General features: G+C 43.8%; 1 protein-coding gene across 2 annotated transcripts in view; it reads right to left on the bottom strand.

Annotated features, from left to right (window-relative positions):
- Positions 1-19,844, bottom strand: part of TMCC3 (transmembrane and coiled-coil domain family 3) — a 396,915-nt gene that overhangs the window by 365,826 nt on the left and 11,245 nt on the right. The window contains exons 1-2 of one of the 2 annotated variants that reach the window (XM_079937185.1): positions 9,352-9,405; positions 5,732-5,961 (exon numbers count right to left, since the gene is read on the bottom strand). The gene's annotated coding sequence lies outside the window, so the exon portion shown is untranslated. Of the gene's footprint in view, positions 1-5,731; positions 5,962-9,351; positions 9,406-19,844 lie in introns of those variants that run through there. The other variant, XM_079937184.1, reaches the window with a different exon arrangement.

Raw genomic sequence — 19,844 nt, 5'->3', positions numbered from 1 at the left:
TGTACATATACTATATTTTATTTTGTTAAATATCCTTTTGTAACACCATATGCCATGTGTAAAAGTTTATTTCTCTGAGGACAGTGCAGACAGAGACCAGAGTTGATCATTAGTAGCTGTGTCTTCAGAAGCAGGACCAGACGGGAAGGAGCAGCAGGAAACTGACTGCCTCTTAAAAATTCCAGACTAGGGCTTCCCTGGTGGCGCAGTGGTTGAGAATCCGCCTGCCAATGCAGGGGACACGGGTTCGAGCCCTGGTCTGGGAAGATCCCACATGCCGCGGAGCAACTAGCCCCATGAGCCACAACTACTGAGCCTGCACGTCTGGAGCCTGTGCTCCGCAACAAGAGAGGCCACGATAGTGAGAGGCCCGCGCACCGCGATGAAGAGTGATCCCCGCTTGCCGCAACTAGAGAAAGCCCTCACACGGAAACGAAGACCCAACACAGCCAAAAATAAATAAATAAACAAATGTGGGGTTTAAAAAAAATATATATATATATATATATATATATATATATATGATTAAAAATTCCAGACTAAAAATTCGTTTATCCCTCCCTTGTGTTCTCAACAGGGATCAAATGAAGCTGAGATCGTGATGGCCCCACAAACTAGTGATCTTATTGTGTCTTTAGGAACATCCACCTTTCCTCAATTCACTTGTTTCTGAGGGCTTACTGCTATGCTCCATGCTGAAATACTGAGCCACACAGTTCCTGCCCTCCTGGCGCTTAGAATCTAGAGACAAAGCAAGTTCTTTCCTTTTGAATTCCATTTACCCAGAATTTCAAATATTTCTGGCAGTCATTTTCAAACATAAAATGTTTTTGAAACAGAGATAGATTGTATCTTCAGAAGTATCTAGATCCCAGGATGCTATGGACTGAATTGTGTCCCTGCCAAATTCATATCTTGAAGTCCTAACCCCCATGTGACTATATACTGGACATGGGGCCTTTAAGGAGGATTAAGGTTAAGTGAGGTCATAACAATAGAGTCCTGATCTGATAGAACTGGTGCCCTTATAAGAAGAGGAAGAGATACTGGAATTCTCTCTGCGTGTGCACGCACTGAGGAAAGGCCATGTGGGCACATAGCAAGAAGGCAGCCCTGTGCAAGCCAGGAAGAGGGTTCTCACCAGAACTCAACCTTTCTGGCAACCACACCTTAGACTTCCAGCCCCCAGAATTATGAGAAAATAAATCACTGTTTAAGCGACCCAGCCTGTAGTATTTTGTTATGGCAGCTCTAGCAAACTTATACCTGCGGTGTAGGTGATATTATCTTGTTTAGAGTAATTAAGGGTACAAAAGTATCGGTATGAAAATAGCATCACTCAGGGAATTCCCTGGTGGTCCAGTGGTTAGGGCTCCACGCTTTCACTGCAGAGGCCATGGGTTCGATCCCTGGTTAGGGGACTAAGATCTCACGAGCTGCAGCATGGCAAAAAAAAAAAAAAAAAAAAATAGCATCACTCAGAGGCTCCTCATAAGTTCAGGGGCTTAGTGGGAATCTGTTATTTTGTCTGCTCTTCCCTGACATCTTTGGGGAACTCCGCATCGCCAGTCCATAGAGTTCATGTGGAGTAGTCAATCACAATTTACTGCCCTGTGCTGGCCATGGGCTTGCTTATCATGGTACCCAATCATCCTGACAGCAGTGATTGTAACTGGCACAGCAGTGAGCACACCACATAGACAGGACCTGGCAGAGCCCTTCTCTACGTTTATATGCAGTACTTACCATGGACATTTAATACACATTGAGAGAACCCGCTTTTTCTGCTAGTCTGGCTGAGCTGGGATCATAAAAGCCTGGCTGAATGTAGGAAGCCTGACTTCCTACATAATGGGAAGGGAAGGAGTACTGACACACAAAGGAGAGCAAAGAAGAGAGAGAGTGCATGTTACATAAATGGCAGATTCCAGCCATGACTCAAGCCTACTCCTGGCTCCCCAGTTAGATAAACCAGTGTATTTGCTTCTCTTTCAGCTTAAGCTAGCTTGAATTTGATTTCTGTCACTTGCACCCAAGAATCTTGACTTATACAAAAGATTCACTAGTCCCTTTGAGTCCTTTGCTGGCCAGATTTGACCAGAACCCAGTCTCAGAGTTGCTTTCATCCTCCAACTCAGACTGTGCTGATCCTTTTCTCTTCAAAACATGGGAAGGGCAGGGTTGGTTATCACCAGACTTCCCATGACCCAGAAATATGCTTTGCCTGCTCTCTCCTCCAGGTTTTCCCAGGTAAAAACCTCAGTTTTCTTATCTTTAAAATGGGAACAGTCACCTGTAAAAATACTGAATCGCTATGCTGTATACCTGAAACTAATATAATATTGTAAATCAACTATACTTCAATTTTAAAAAATTGGAAGAGTTGCTGTGAAATAATTTCATAAAGTGTCTAGCACACTGTTGAGCAGTAGTAGGTGCTTGGGGATATTAGCTCCTATCATGGAAAATTCTCTATATGGTGCCCAAGGCCCTCCCCTAGGCTGCCGTGAGCAATCTTTTCTTTATCCTCATGAAAAGCAAAAGCAATGAACAGATCGAGAGCAACATCTATTGTTTTTACAGTGAGGTCTTAGTTCCCTCCGAGAGAAAGGTTGCCTATCTGTAACAAGGGAGAAGAACCTATGTACCTAAATGCTCTGCTTAAAATCACACTTTGTTTAGAGATCATTCCTGCCTACTTTTCTTCTTCAACTCAAGAATGGGAAGAAACCATTCCTTCTGTGTCCAGGAAGGAGAGGTGAAATTAATGGTCACTGTGGCACTCAATTTCTGCTCTGAGGAAACTAACAAACAGGCCTAGCAAGCCTGCCTTCCCTGGCACGGTCACTTGGATGGGCTTGCAAAGACTTGGTTGGCTCCTGGGCAAACTCCTCTGCCGTGTGCGTTCACCAACAAATGGGAGATATCACACCCCGGGGGTGGGGGGCAGGATAGTTTGGAAAATGGAAGAACCCATGTTCAGGCTGAAGACAGGAACAGTAGGGCTGTTACCTGAATGGTGCAGCTGATGTAATCAGGGATAAAGGAAGTGCAAAACCCTTCTGACTGATCTCAGCTTCCTGGGATCCTGCAATTTCCATTAGTTGTGATAAAAAAGAATTGCAGTACAAACTGCCCAACAGGGGAGAAGCTTGCTAAATAACCAACCAGAGCAGGGCAATGCTTACGTAGGCTTGGCAAACCATTAAACCATCACACTCAGTGGGCCAGCCTCAGCCAGGGCGGCCAGGCTTCCTGCCGCGGACAGAGTTCTGAGTCATGTGGCCCTTAGGGAAAGCTTTCCACCACCCCTGACAGCAACATTACCCCATCTCTGCCTGGTGTTGAGACTTTCACTTCCCCTCCCGTCTGGCCCCACCAGCAATGGGAAACCAGCACTACATGTTCCAGACACTGTGCACGCGCTTAATTGGTTTAGTTCCTACCCTGCGAAGTGGGTACTTATCCCCATCATATAGAGGAAGAAACTGAGGCTTAGAGATATAGGTGACCAGTTGGTAAGTGGAAGAACTACAACACCCACATTCCTCCCCACTGCAAAAAAGTTTCCACATATTTAAGACTTTTTTTTTTTGCAGTACGCAGGCCTCTCACTGTTGTGGCCTCTCCCATTGTGGAGCACAGGCTCCGGACGCGCAGGCCCAGCAGTCATGGCTCACAGGCCCAGCCGCTCCGTGGCATGTGGGATCTTCCCGGACCGGGGCACGAACCCGTGTCCCCAGCATCGGCAGGCGGACTCTCAACCACTGCACCACCAGAGAAGCCCTTTAAGACTTTTGTTCCTAAGGCCTGCAATGAGGGGAATAGGCCAGCACACCCCCAATTAACGTTATGGGCTTCGTCTTTCTAATAACCTTCATCTCTTTCACTCTTAAACAGAAAGCTATCCTATGAGCACCATTCAAAATACTTACTCTCCTGAGAGAGAAGAGACTGTTCTCCAGTGTTTCCTCAATCAATCTGAAGAGTGCCTGGTACATCATTCCTCAGTAATTGTAAGCCGCCTTCATCTGCATCTGTTCATTTGCTGAACAGGTCAGGCCTCTTTTTGCAACATCCTACTGTCCTCAGAGTGGCCTGCAGCCCTTATTGTTATCCCTCAGTTGACCTGGCCACAGACCAAAGCAGATGGTCCAGCTCTGGGGGTTGAGACCTCCTCTGGTTTCCCCACTCCAAGACCAGTTAGGAACCTGCCATAGTCCATGCTTCTTGCTCTTCCATACAAATGATACCTAAATGCACATTTCATCACAGCGCTTCTTGAGAAACCTCTGGTTTGCAACGTTCTGAAAACTTTTCAAACAACCGTCACTTGTGCTTCCACTCAGAAGCTGAAGAATCAGCCTGGGAGGAGAGAAAGTCAGGGCGATGTTTGTTGTCCTGTGATTGCTGCATTTATTTCACTAATTTCAGTTATTGGCAGCAGGATGGGCATAAATGGTTGGTGTTTGCTTCTTAATTGGTTTAGAGCCTTCGCTCACTCTGTGCCCAGTCTCATTCATCAGTAACTGGAGACAGCTATCTACAAGGGATTTTTTTAATGGCATTTTAATGTCATTTTACTTTCCTAGAATGTCAGTTGGACGGGCAAGGAAATTTCCCCCTAGAGTCCTTGGAGGCTGTTCTGAGCTGAAATAACCGCCACCATGGTCGGCTGAGCTCTAAATGAAAAACAGAGTTATACGTCAAGTTCATATTTTAGGGAAGAAAATGTGCAAACCCACACCGGCACCTCTGCCAGCATGATCTCAAGCTTTAGCCACAAAGCCGCAGAGTGACGACTGAGGGCCAGAGTCACTCATGGCCATCAGTAAGGGAGCCGAAGTTCAAGAGAGGGACAGAATGAATAATGGTGACTAGCTTTCTGTTCACCCACTGTGGCAGATTAGATGCCAAGAGAAGGCGGGAGTGATGACATTTTTAAATGGATTCATTTTGTGAGAAGACTGCTGGGTGAAAAGCAGTGGGTCAGGGCTTATTAGAAACCACAGCTGAAGCCATAAGAAAAAAAAATAAAACACTGTAGAAGAATAATGATGACGAGAGATAAAGCAGCTTGACAAAAGCAGTTCACAAAACTGAACGTACAATATTGTCACTGACTGGTTTGGCGTCTGTAGTTTAAAAAGCTTCCCAGGTTGTTCTGATGCACTGTTGGCATTGAGAACAGCTAGTATATGCAGAGAAAATTTAAAAACCAGAGATAGCTTTATGGGGTATTTCTGATTTAATTTTTTTCCTGTGGTTTTTCTGTTTCTACATATTGTTCTATGAACATGCATTACACCTACCATCAGAAAAGGTTATTAATAAAAATTATAACTGAACTTATTAGCAAAAATCGTCCCAGGCAAGAACAAGAAATAATAATAACAACTAACATTTATGAAGTGCTTCCTGAGAGCCAGACACGGGTTTCTGTTTTTTGGCCGCACGGAATGTGGGATCTTAGTTCCCCGATCAGGGATCAAACCCATGCCTCCTGCCGTGGAAGCACAGACTCTTAACCACTGGACCGCCAGGGAAGTCCCAGACATGGTTTTATTAATGTTGACACTTAGTCCTTACAACAACTCTGACCGAGGCACTAGTATTTCAGCCATTTTACTGATGAGGAAAGCAGAGGTCCAGGAGGTTCTAGCTCAGACAACAAGAGAGTGACAGACAAAGTACGAACCCAGGGACAGTTACTTGAGAACCTGAGGCTCACCTTTACGTGCTGCTTTGTTCCAGCTGGAAGAGTCCTGTGTGGTCCAAAGGGCTCCCCTCCAGTCACACCATCATGGGCCCTCTGGATCCTGGGTCTCACCTGTGTGTGCTTTGGGATTCCCAGAGGTCATGGGAAGTTTCCTCTCTGCATTCCCATCAATGTGCTATTTCTTCCGGAGACTTCCCAGAGTTTGCTACTCCCCTCAAGGGATAACTCTGTTACCATGCAAGCTAGAGAAAGGGAAAAAGAAAGAAGAAATTGAACACTGCCGGATCCTGGCTGGCAATTAAGACGTATCATAAGAATCCTTTTTAAAAAGTCTTAATTGGTTTTTTATTGGAGAGCAGAATGGAGTTCTATGAGGTGCCCCAGGCCATTATACATGAGGGTACGGATGTGAAATTCTACAGGGTTTTCCCCTGGAGAGAGGACAGAGTGCTCATCAGATTATTTCCCCATTTCGCAGATGGTGGTGTCAAGTCATTAAGAAACTCTGTGAAAGAGAAAAAAAGGAGTTGATGCCCCAGCCAGAACCAAAGACCTTTCTAGTCCACAAGCAGTTTGTGGATTTTAAAAGATTTTAAAAAATCAGCAGCTATTTAAATTCATTCTCCTTCATGGTAAGGTTTCCGATAAAACACAGCATGTCCAGTTAGATTTGAATTTCAGATAAATAATTTTTTGGTAAAAGATGTCCCAAATGGTGCATGGAACACCTTTATACTAAAAAATTATTCACTGTTTAATTTTAGATAAACTTTAACTGGGAGTCCTATACTTTTATTTGTTAAATATGACAGACCTATTTCATGAGAAACGTGATTTTATTTTCTCCTTGGAGACTGTTTTCCCTTCTCAGTGTCATTAGCTCAGTGATTTGAAGGAAAATAGACCAGAAAATTAATCCCAGCCCAACCTTTTGTGCCAAACACCCACTGAGCCAACTCCTCTGGTAGTCAGTAAGCGTTACATCTTCCAAAGGCACACATGCACACACACCTTACACACATGCATTCACATACACACACACACCGTCAGACACGCACAGGCACACATTTTCTCATATATGTATATATATGCACACATGCAGGGTACAAATAGCTTCTCCTAACATTTTAAATTGCAAAGCCCTCACTCTCTGCTCAGATTTTCATGGCTTTCCAAAAACATTTTTTTGGGGGCGGCGGGGTCAGTTCTTGTCTATTCAAGGAGACAGTCACGTCTCCAGCTTGTTTTGTATGCTGGGCTACACTGATTGGGCTTCCCACAGAGAGGGTTGGCAATAAGACCTAATCGCTCTCTCTCTTTTTTTTTATTTTATTTATTTTAGTTTTGGAAGCGTTGGGTCTTCGTTGCTGCGCACGGGCTTTCTCTAGCTGTGGCGAGCGGGGGCTACTCCTGGTTGCGGTGTGCGGGCTTCTCATTGCGGTGGCTTCTCTTGTTGCAGAGCATGGGCTCTAGGCACGTGGGCTTCTGTAGTTGTAGCGCACAGGCTCAGCAGTTGTGGTGCGCAGGCTCTAGAGCTCAGGCTCAATAGTTGTGGCGCATGCGCTTAGTTGCTCCACGGCATGTGGGATCTTCCCAGACCAGGGCTTGAACCCGTGTCCCCTGCATTGGCAGGCAGATTCTTAACCACTGCACCACCAGGGAAGCCCAAGACCTTATCTCTTGTATTTCAGAAAATTTGAATTTTTCTTTTCTTGCCATTGCATTAAACTGCCTATTTTAGCGAAAAGGGGATGATAGTTGTCTTATGGTCAGACACTGAATGCAACTTAATAACAAGGAAAAATATAAACTGCAAATTGAAAAATTGAGCCATGTAATATAAATATTTGAAAATGAGAGAGAAGAAAAAAATTTAAAGTATTTAAGAAGCAGTATAGAATAGTGGTTAAAAGAGTAATTCCTATAGCTAAGCTACTTGAGTTACTAGCTGGACAAGTTACTTAACTTTAGATGTAAAGTGGAAATAACAACATTTTCTGCCTCATGAGGTTGTTGTGATGTTTAAGTAAATATATAAAAGATGTATGAAATAGTGGCTGACACATATTATTTACCATTACAATTACCTCTTATTTGCCATACACAGGGGTAGCCTATTTACATATATAATTCCATTCAATTGTCAAATGAATGTGAGATACATGGACATAAGGAAACTGAGGCTCAGAGAGGTTAAGAGACTTGCCCGAGGTCACACAGCTAGCATGCAACAAAGCCAAGATTTAAATACTAATCTCAGTACAAAGCCACTGTTCTCTTGATTACCCAATTTTAAAATAACAAGTGGATACTGGGCATATACCCTGAGAAAACCATAACTCACAAAGAGACATGTACCACAATGTTCATTGCAGCATTATTTACAATAGCCAGGACATGAAACCAATCTAAATGTCCATTGATGGATAAAGAAGATATTGCACACATATACAATGGAATATTACTCAGCCATAAAAAGAAACAAAATTGAGTTATCTGTAGTGAGGTGGATGGACATACAGTCTATCACACAGAGTGAAGTAAGTCAGAAAGAGAAAAACAAATACCGTATGCTAACGCATATATATGCAATCTAAAAAAAAAAAAAACATGGTACTGATGAACCTAGTTGCAGGGCAGGAATAAAGAGGTAGAAATAGAGACTTGAGGACATGGGGTGGGGGAAGGGTAAGCTGGGACGAAGTGACAGTAGCACCGACATATATACACTACCGAATGTAAAATAGTTGGCTGGTGGGAAGCAGCAGCATAGCGCAGGGAGATCGGCTCAGTGCTTTGCGATGACCTAGAGGGGTGGGATAGGCACGGTGGGAGGGAGGCTCAAGAGGGAGGTATATGGGGACATGTGTATGCATATGGCTGATCCACTTTGTTGTGTAACGGAAACTAACACAGTATTGTGAAGCAATTGTACTCCAATAAAGATCTATTTAAAAAAATAAATAAATAAAGTCATGGGGATGTAATGTACAGCACAGGAAATAGTCAATAACACTGCAATAACTTTGTATGGTGACAGATGGTTACTAGACTTAGTGTGGTGATCAATCTGTAACGCAGATAAATCAAATCACTATGTTGTACACCTGGAACTAATATATATTGTATGTCAATTATACTTCAATAAAAAAAGAATACATCTTTTAAAAAAATAAAATAAAATAAAAGTGGAAAGTACACAGGTGGCCAGGTAGTAGCTCTTCAGGAAGGAGACAGAATCACGGCTATGGTCGCTGCTTCTGTGGGGTTGAGGGGTGAGTGTCAGGAGAGGTTTAGACTGGTGCATTTGGTGGAGAGTACAGAACTTTTTGTTTAGTTACAGACCTCACCCAAACATCTGCCAACCAGGTTAGGACCTTACTTTCTTGTTACCTCTCTAAATAAATCCCCAGAAGGTGGAAAGCCCTGATCCCGGGCTCTGCCTGACTCTCCATCATTAAGGCAATGTAAGGCAGGGTTGACGCGTCAGCATTGGGTGTGTTCTAACAGTAGCCCCAAGGACTCTGTCCTTGACTCACAACTGTCTACTCAGCATTTCCACTTGGATATCTAATACACATCTCAGACTTAACAAGTCCAGAACAGGATTTTATCCCCAAAACTGGCTTTACCTCTAGTGGCCCTAGTTCAATAGATGACAACTCCATTCTTCCAGTTGAGGAGACCTAAAGACGTGGAGTTGTCCTTCATGTACCTCTTTCTCATGCCTCTGATATCCAATCCATTGGCCATCCCTCATCCAATCCTGATGGTCCTACCTGCAAAATACATCCAGAATCAGACCACCTCCCTCCATCTCCACCCCTACCATCCTGGTCCATGCATCTCATCTTCATCAGGATCACTGCAGTAGACTCGTAGCTGATCTCCCTGCTTCCACCCTTGCCTCCTGCCATGGTGTAGTCTTCACACAGCAGCCAGAGTACTTTTGTTAAACATGCCACAAATCACCGCACTCCTCTGCTCAAACTCCTCCAGAGTCTTTCATCTTGGAGAGCCTGAAAAGCCCGTCATGATCCACAGCTCTCCCCCAGCTCTCTTGGACCTCCCCTCACACCACTAACCCCAGCTCCCTCTCCCTTAACCCGCCTTATTTTTTCCACAGCATTTATCCTTTCCTGATGTGCTCTATTCATCTATTTGCTTACTGTCTCTACCCTCTAGAAGGGAAGATCCATGTGGATAGGGATTTTGTCTGTATTACTGACTGCTATTTCTGTATCCTCAGGGCCTAGAAGACGATGTACACACAGCAGGTGCACAATAAATATTTGGCGAATGAGTGAACAGAGAGAGCCTTGTGTCGGCTGAACAGGACACCTCTGCTGACTGCTTCAGCTTCCCTACCCTAAAATCAGCCTTTGAGAGGACTCTCCATTCTGCATTCTTTTCCACCTTAGGAGTCAAAACTCCAGGATGATCCTGAACAAATCTTTTCTGGCTGGCGTGCTTCTGTGTTTTGTAGCTCTGCCCAGTTGGGTTGGGCAGAACAGACTGATGGACAAAGCCACGTGCAAGGCTCCCGGCAGGTCTCCAGCTCGCCATGTGCTCTCAATGGAAACATGTCTGGGGACACTATTCTAAAGGCTCCAAACCAACGCAGCAAATGATGAAAACCTCATCGCTCAAGTAGAGAAGAAAACAAATCCATCCACCCCGATGCCCACTTGCATGGAAACTCTGCATTAGTTCAAAGGGCCAGTACTGGCAATACTTTCGGCTTTTATGACCCTCTTTTGTCGTTCCAGGGATTGTGTTTGGCACATGCTGGGAGGAGGTGGCCTTTCAAATTGAATGCACCAAGCAGGAAGCTTTCCAAAGACCGAATTAATTACCTTCAGCAGCATCTGAACAATTATTATTTTGTGAGGAGTTTGCCAGTCAGAGACTTTGGCACATCCATTAGGGACCCTGAAACCAAGCCAAGGACTCAGCCTCTCACTGCAGAAATCCCTTCACCCTCCCCAAATAAGCAAGGCTATTAGAGAAGGGCTTTGCTGACCCAGGTGGGAGGCCTCACCCAATCCTCTGGCTTCTGCGGCATCTCCTAACAGCTGAAGTGTTGCCTACAGAAGCCTAGCACAAACACTGAACACTGTAAGGGTTGAACACTAGAATATGCAGCATCTAAATGTTCAAGTATCTCTTCCTAAAAGGATTCAGGTATATCCAATCGTACTGTGTTAATTAATCATTTCTCCAGAATTACACTGGCAAAACTATCAATAAGGCTAGAGTGCCTCTTAATGGGTCCCAGGTTCAAGTACGCACATTCTACTCACATGAAGAGGACAACGTACCAGTGGAAACGCCTGAACTCTGTGGTTTTTCTGACACTTGGATCAGCCAGGTCCCCTCTAGGATTCCTGAACATTCAACCAGCCCAAATGTCTAGTTCATCTTTTAGGTATATTTATGGACATGGACACCATACTTTAACTTGTCAGCCATTTTAAGATGCACCGTTATTTTATGTAAAGCTAAGAAAGAAAATGATTCTGTAAACTAAATTAGAACAAGCCATTGATTATAGGTTGGGTCCCGATCAGAGATAAGTTGTAAAAAATTGTGTATCTTACAATCATGTGTGTGTGTGCGTGCATGTGTAGGGGGAAAGAAAAAGATGTAGTTGGGGGAAAAAAACTCATGTAAGTTGTTTGGAGCAGTTTTGATATTTAATATTTTCACCATTTCTAAAATTAAAGAAAATTACTATATTGCTTGCAAAATTCTACTTGGGGATTTTAATAGAATTTTTAAAATTATGAACTGTATGAAGTTATTTCTATTTTAGACTCTGCTGATCAGGCACTGAGTTCTCTAACATGAAAATGAATTATGTAATTGCTCTTTCTGCTGGCTCTTCTTGCAAAGGGCCAAACCAGGTTCAGTGTTGCTGCCTCAGCAGAGCACATAGGATTAAGTAATGTGGCAAATGGCCACCATTCTAAGATCTTGAGTTCACTCATGCACTCACTCACTCTTTCATGACTGCCTTCCAACCTCTGGTCAGTGGTAATTCTCTGAGTTTATCACTAATTTCTCATTTGCAGAATGAGAGGCTAGAACTAGATTGATTTCTAAGCACCCTTTCTGCTTTCACATTCAGCTTTATACTAATTCCAGTTTGACTTTATTTTTTTATTATTTATTTATTTAAAGGAGATGTTGGGGGTAGGAGTTTATTAATTAATTAATTTATTTTTGCTGTGTTGGGCCTTCGTTTCTATGCGAGGGCTTTCTCTAGTTGTGGCAAGTGGGGGCCACTCTTCATCGTGGTGCGCGGGGCTCTCACTATCGTGGCCTCTCTTGTTGCGGAGCACAGGCTCCAGACGTGCAGGCTCAGTAGTTGTGGCTCAAGGTCCTAGTTGCCCCGTGGCATGTGGGATCCTCCCAGACCAGGGCTCGAACCTGTGTCCCCTACATTAGCAGGCAGATTCTCAACCACTGCGCCACCAGGAAATGGAAATAAAAACAAAAATAAACAAATGGGACCTAATTAAACTTAAAAGCTTTTGCACAGCAAAGGAAACCATAAACAAAACAAAAAGACAACCCACAGAATGGGAGAAAATGTTTGCAAATGCTGCAACCTGACAAGCGATTAATCTCCAAAATATACAAACAGTTCATGCAGCTCAATATCAAAAAAACAAATAACCCAATCCAAAAATGGGCAGAAGATCCAAACAGACATTTCTCCAAAGAAGACATGCAGATGGCCAAAAAGCATGAAAAGATGCTCAACATCGCTCATTATTAGAGAAATGCAAATCAAAACTATGATGAGGTTATCACCTCACACCAGTTAGAATGGCCATCATCAAAAAGCCTACAAACAGGGACTTCCCTGGTGGCGCAGTGGTTAAGAACCCACCTGCCAATGCAGGGGACATTGGTTAGATCCTTGGTCTGGGAAGATCTCACATGCCGTGGAGCAACTAAGCCCGTGTGCCACAACTACTGAGCCTGCACTCTAGACCCTGTGAGCCACAAGAGCTGAAGCCCACGCATCTAGAGCCCGTGATCTGCAAGAAGAGAAGCCACCACAATGAGAAGCCTGCACAGCACAACGAAGAGTAGCCCCTGCTCACCACAACTAGAGAAAGCCCACGCGCAGCAACGAAGACCCAACGCAGCCAAAAATAAATAAATAATTTAATTTTAGAAAAAGAATGCTTTAAAAATAAAAAGGAATGCTTTAAAAAAAAAAGTCTGCAAACAATAAATGCTGGGAGGGTGTAGAGAAAAGGGAACCCTCCTACACTGTTGGTGGGAATGTAAATTGGTACAGCCACTATGGAGAACAGTATGGCAGTTCCTTAAAAAACTACAGAGTTACCATATGATTCAGCAATCCCACTCCTGAGCATATATCCAGAGAAAACCGTAATTTGAAAAAGATACATGCACCCCAATATTGACTGCAGCACTATTTACAATAGCCAAGAAATGGAAGCAACCTAAATGTCCATTGACAGATGAGTGGATAAAGAAGATGTGGCACATATATACAATGGAATATTACTCAGCCATAAAAAGGAATGGGGCTTCCCTGGTGGCACAGTGGTTGAGAGTCTGCCTGCCGATGCAGGGGACGCGGGTTTGTGCCCCGGTCCGGGAAGATCCCACATGCTGCGGAGCGGCTGGGCCCGTGAGCCATGGCTGCTGAGCCCGTGCATCCGGAGCCTGTGCTCCGCAAGGGGAGAGGCCACAGCAGTGAGAGGCCTGCGTACCGCAAAAAAAAAAAAAAAAAAAAGGAATGAAACAATGCCATTTGTAGCAACATGGGTGGACCTAGAAATTATCACACTAAGTGAAGTAAGTTAGACAGAGAAAGACAAATATCATATGATATCATTTATATGTGGAATCTATAAAATGATACAAGTGAACTTATTTACGAAACAGAAACAGACTCACAGACTTAGAGAACAAATTTATGGTTACCGAAGGGGAAAGGTGAGGGGAAGGGATAAATTAGGAGGTTGGGATTAACATATACACACTAATATATATAAAACAGATAATCAACGAGGACCTGCTGCCTAGCACAGGGAACTCTACTCAATACTCTGTAATAACCTATATGGGAAAAGAATCTGAAAAAGAATCGATATATGTATACGTATAACTGAATCAATTTGCTGTACACCTGAAACTGAGACAACATTGTAAATCAACTATACTCCAATATAAAATTTTTAAAGCTTTAAATAATTTAAAAGATAAAGTAAAAAATAAACAAAACAATAGCAGACAATATAAGACAACAGAGGAGACAAAAGTGTGACAAGACGGATATCCCTTCCTTCCCAGTTTTCCTGCTCTTCTTGGCCTGCACGTGGATGTTTAGAAAGTGCACAGAGGCATCTGGGTTCCGAGCAGCCCCCCAGCCCCACTCACTCTTGCACACTCTGCAGCTCGCTCAGAGCTATAAAACTGTAAAGAGAAGAAGCAGGTAACTTTCCTGGCCCTTTTCGGCCAAAGAGGGGACAGATTATCGTCTCACTTCTGTACCGAGTCTTGAGCTGACAAAGCATTCCTCAAACGTCTCCAAGCCACAGCTGGAGGCTCTCCCTTCCTATATGTACCCTGGCTGGAAGTTTCAGTCTCTCTTTGAACTCAAACAGCTGCAAATCTTCTCACCGTAAAGGCCAGCCACCTTGCCCTGGTATGTGGAAGGACATAGGGCTTGGAGGCACCTTGCAGAGGTGACTGTGCTGGATATTCTCTATTGGTTCCACACCATCTTCTGCCCTCCTCCACCTGCTCTGGGCCCTGAAGGCTGCTCTCTGGGGCTGCATCACCCAGGCTCCCTCACCCTGTTAGACCCAGGCAGCTGCTTGCAGAAGATGGGAGGGCAGGAAGATGGAGAGCCTGGTGTCTTCAGTCTCTGGCCCCTCTCTCTCCCTTGGGTCTAGGGCTGGTAGCAGCTGCCTTCTGTTGCTAGTTTCTGGATGTCTCACCATCCCTTTACGGTTCCCTGAATCTTTCCCAAACCTTTGAAAATCATCTCTCTGTTAATTCCTCTGTGTTTTGTTTTGTTTTTTTTAAATTTTAGCTGCACTGGGTCTTCGTTGTGGTGCACGGGCTTCTCTAGCTGTGACGCAAGAGCTTATTTGCCCCGCGGCATGTGGGATCTTATTTCCCCAACCAGGGATCAAATCCGCGTCACCTGCATTGGAAGGTGGATTCTTAACCACTAGACCACCAGGCAAGTCCCCATCTCTCCATTAATTCCTTTTCACTTAAATTCTTGTGAGTCATCTGTTTGACATCTGTCATCTGCTTCTGCTAGGACAGCTAACAGCCTTCAAAGCTAGCTACTCACAGCTACAGCAGCCTTCAAAGATTCATGCCAAAAGGGGTAGGCAGACAACAAGCTCTACCTACCCCAATATCCAGCTTCCTTCTCCCGTAATAAAGAAACACTTTATTTGTAGCTGGGCACGTGGCTATTCTTAATGAAGATCTAGTTTCCCAGACTCCACTGCAATGAGTTATGACCACATGACTCAGTTCTGCCTGCTAAGATGTAAGCATAAGTAAAATACACCAGTTTCCGGGAAACCTTAAAAGATAGCTAGATCATGTCATTTGGACTTTTCTTCTGCATTCCTTCCTCTACTCTACTACTTAGAACATGATTATGATGGTTGGAGTTCCAGAAGCTGTCTTAGACCATGAGAATGAAGGTTACACCTTAGTTACGGTGGGATGGAAGCCTGACAGAGCTTGGGTCCCTGCATGTATAGAGCTTCCATACCAGCTTGGACTGCCTATTTCTGATCCTCTTGTATGGGCTGGCCAAAAAGTTTTTTCGGGTTTTTCCATAAGATGTTACAGAAAACCCAAACGAACATTTTGGCCAACCCAATACAACCCATGCTTGCTTATGCCGTTGTTATTTTTGGCTATCTGTAAGATGTGGCTGAATTCAATCCTAACTGAAACTGGTGAGTGAGATTGGAAAAGAAGTATGGTTTAGCAGAAAGAACCCTAGATCTAAGGGCAGAAGATGCTGGTTCAACTTGCAGCTCTTCTACTAAGAGCTGTAGAGAAAATCATCTGATCTTTCTGAGACTTGATTCCCTATCCATTAAGCTGAAAAAAGAGAGCATCCACCTCACATAATCATTGAGAAGATTATATAAGATAACACATGTTTCAGTGTCCAGCACACAGCAAGCACGTGGTTTTAAGTGTATGGCTCTAGAGTTAGACTGGGAGTTGAAATCCTGCCTCCACCACTTACTAGCTGTGTGCCTTTGGGAAAGCCATTCGAATTCTCTGGGCCTCCGCTCTCTCATCTTTAAAAGTGCTTGATAATAATACATGCTTCATAGGACTTTGAGGTTAAAATTAGCGAATTCATGTAATTATTTTATTACCTAGCACATAGTAAACGTTCATTAAATGAATAACTACTGTTATTAATATTTTCTAGTCATTATCCTCTAATCATTTTTAAATATTCTTGTGATGATTATTTTCATTTTAAGTCTTGGATTGCGTATTCCTATGACAAAAGAATGTCGTCTATATACTGTTATAGACTTCACAGATCCTAGCTCTATGCCAGACCCGGAAGTACTTGATTAAACAGCTAACAAATCATCTTGCATGTCAGCTGAAGAGGTTCAGTTCTTGAGTGGGGTTGAGAGTCCTGTTCTTAGAAACAGCCAGATTTACCAAAGAAGAATGAGATGGGGTGGGGCTGGGGAAGGAGGCTGAGAAGCTGTTGAGATTTCAGAATTAGTAGGGCATCATATAAATCAAGAGTCTCTGTTGCAGACAGCAGAATTCACTCTGGCTCGCTTAAGCAGAAATAAGTACATGAAAGAAACTAAAGAGCTCACAGAATCTTTGGCAAGACCAGAGAACCATGACTGAATGCAATGCAGTTGGAAAAAAATGCCCTACCACAACATGGAAATGTTTTAATGTAGGCCCACAAAGAACCAAACCAAGCTTTGCAGAGAATCTGCTCTCTCTCCCTTTCTCTCCCTCTCTTTGGGCTCAGCTGCGATCTTACATCTATGCCACGTAAGTTGGCAGAAACTATCACAAGTCTCAATCTATCTGCAAGGGAGTCTAAGAATGTACATTTTAGCTTTCTTCACAGAAAGGGGTTGGAATGTGTGTTTAGTGAGCCAACTTACAGTATCTGCCACACGAATTTTAGGGCTTTCTATGTGCCTGTGGCTTTACCAATATGACATGTCAGAAAGACCATGATCGTGAAAAGATCATGTGCCGTGAAAAGATCATGTGCCGTAAAAAAGATTTAAAGATAAATGTGGTTTCTTTCTTTTCCTTGGACAGACCAAATTTGTTCCTATCTTAGGGTCATTGCATATGTTCATTTTTTACCTGGAACTCTCTGCCCCTATATCTTCTCATGGTTCATGCCTACTCGTCTTCAAGTTCCAGCATGAATGTTGCCTCCTCAGACAGGCCTTTCCTGACCACCCCATCTACACTGTCCCATCTCACCCAGCTTCCTATCATATCATTCTTTTATTTTCTTTTTAGCATTTAGCTGCTATTTTCTTATTCTTTGTTGTTGTTTTTATGGTCTGTACTCCTCTTACCTCTAAATAGAATGGAAATTCCATAAGAGCAGAGACTTTGTCTTGTTCACAGCTGTATCCCTGGAGTCCTGAAGAGTGGCTAACACATGATAATAATAGCATGGATTTTATATATATATATGGCAGTCTGGCTCTAGAGCCTGAGCTCTTAACTGCTACAGCATGCTGAATATAGCAGGTGCTCAAAAAATAATTTATGGATACATGAGTGAATGGACATCTTTTAGTCATCTCATTGACCCTCTCTGTTGTATTTAACACTGCTAATTCTCTCTTTCTCTGTCTCCTCCATGGGCTTCTCCTCCTCAATCCCCTGTCCCCCTTCCTTTACCTACCGGTGTTCTACAGAATTCCATCCTGTGTCAACTGCTCTTTTTACCACATGGTCATATTTAGAATCATGGGTCATGACCATTGGGTCATATTTAGAATCATGATTGAATGACCATATTTTATGCTGATGCGTCCCAGGTCTACCATAAATCTCTAGTGTTGATTCTCCCAGAGGGACAGAATTAAATGCTCTTAGCTTCCTGGACACCACCATTTGAGCATCCTCTAGGTATCTCAAACTCAACAAACACAAAGTTGACTTCATCTGCTACACGTACAATCAAGTTAGCCTCAACCAGTCTGTGGAGAGGGTGCCATTTCATTTTCTCCCCAAAATCTGCTCTTCCCACTTCCCCAATCTCAGTCAATATCACCACCATTTAGCCAGCCTTCAAGGCCAACAATCTAGAAGTCACTTTAGAATTTTCCTCCCTCTCCTCATAGCCAATCTATGACCAACTCCTGTGGATTCTACCTCTTAAATAGTTCTTCAGTCCATCCCTCCTCTTTATTTCTGCTCCCAACAGGACTTCTGAACCTCCTTCCAAGAATATATATTGCAATAGTGTCCTAACTACTGTACCTGCCTCTGGTCTTGCTCCCTCAAATCCATTTCTGAATACCACCAGTGTGATCTAACTACAATAAAATTTTGTTTGCTCTATGCTACACTCTTTAGTGGTTCTGCCATTCACTGCCTTCAGGATAAAGTTCCTGCTTGTTAAAAATCCACCTTGAGGGACTTCCCTCATGGTCCAGTGGTTAAGAATCCATCTTCCAATGCAGGGGACGCAGGTTCGATCTCTGGTTGGGAAACTAAGATCCCACATGCCGTGGGGCAACTAAGCCCGTGTGCCACAACTAGAGAGAAGCTCACATGCCGCAACAAGGAGCTGCATGCTGTAGCAGAGGATCCTGCATGCCACAACAAAGATCCTGTGTACCGCAACTAAGACCCAACGCAGCCAAAAATAAAATAAATATTCTTCAAAAATCAACCTTGATCTGGCTCTTGACCACATCCCAAATCTACATAAAGCCCCTTCCCTACTCCCAACCTTCACCATCACCTATGCTTCAGAAATGGCCAGTTGGCCAGTTCACCGCATTTCCCCAGCAAAGCCCACATATAGAGCCCCGTTTTTCTCCTTGTGGAGTAGGGATAGGGGAAAGCCAGTCAACTCGAGAGTAGAGGAAACGTTATGGCAGCTTTTCAGTCCCCTAGTTTCTTCTTGAAGCCCAGCTGCAGCCCTGCCATTTCATTTCTCCAGACACTCCAAGAGCTTTATAATTCAGTCTCTTTATTCACTACTGCTGGCTCACGTTGATGTCTGCTACTTGAAACCAAAAGAGTTCCAACAAATGCACTGATGAACTGAAAGAAAAGGCATCTATTTACATAAGATGATTTGCATGAGAGGAAGGAAAGAGCCCTGTCACAAGAAGAGGGAGAGGACTGGGGAGGCTGGCCCGGCCAACCCCAGGGATTCATGTCTGAGCAGTGAGTGCAGCAAGAGAAGCTGCAAACAGATGATGAAGCCTCTATTTTACAAAGGCTCCCTCCTGAAGAAGCAAAGCTTTTGTGTCCAAGTGACAAAGTACCGCACAGGGCAGAGCCTTCTCCCTGTTCTGTGAGGGATGCAGCCCAGCCGTGGCACATTTTGGGTTCCAGGGAACACAGAACTGCTCTGACACCCCAGGCTGGATGGCTGGGGATCATTGAAAGACGGCATTCTTGGCACAATCCTCAGAGTTATCACCATGGACACCAGCAGCATGGGTGAAGAAAGGGACCCTCCCCAAATGGCTCAGTGGGCAACAAATAGCATTGTGGGGAGGTGATCAGAGCATGGGAAGAAGACGTCATGAATGCCCCTTGGTAACTGTAGTGGACAGACTGGTTTGCAATACACCCACTGGGGAATCCCAAAAATAACTGAATGAGACTTGAATGGGGGCACTCAAGGCTCTGAGACTTGAAGATGTGAGATAAATTCAGCAAAATGTGGGTTATCACCCTCCATAGGCCCCCACTGCAACCCACAGGACAGGGAAACCTGAGGAAATTGAAGTTCATGGTATTAGATCTACTTAAAAATTTTTTTAAGTGAAGGAATAAAATAACCTAGGAAAACTAAGATGGAATTACTTATGGGACTTTCCTTCAAAGCCTT

Source organism: Stenella coeruleoalba (genome assembly GCF_951394435.1).
Source record: "Stenella coeruleoalba genome assembly, chromosome: 11".
NCBI lineage: Eukaryota > Metazoa > Chordata > Mammalia > Artiodactyla > Delphinidae > Stenella > Stenella coeruleoalba.
Note: the sequence above shows the minus strand (reverse complement) of the source record. Positions and strands in the feature narration are given on the sequence as shown.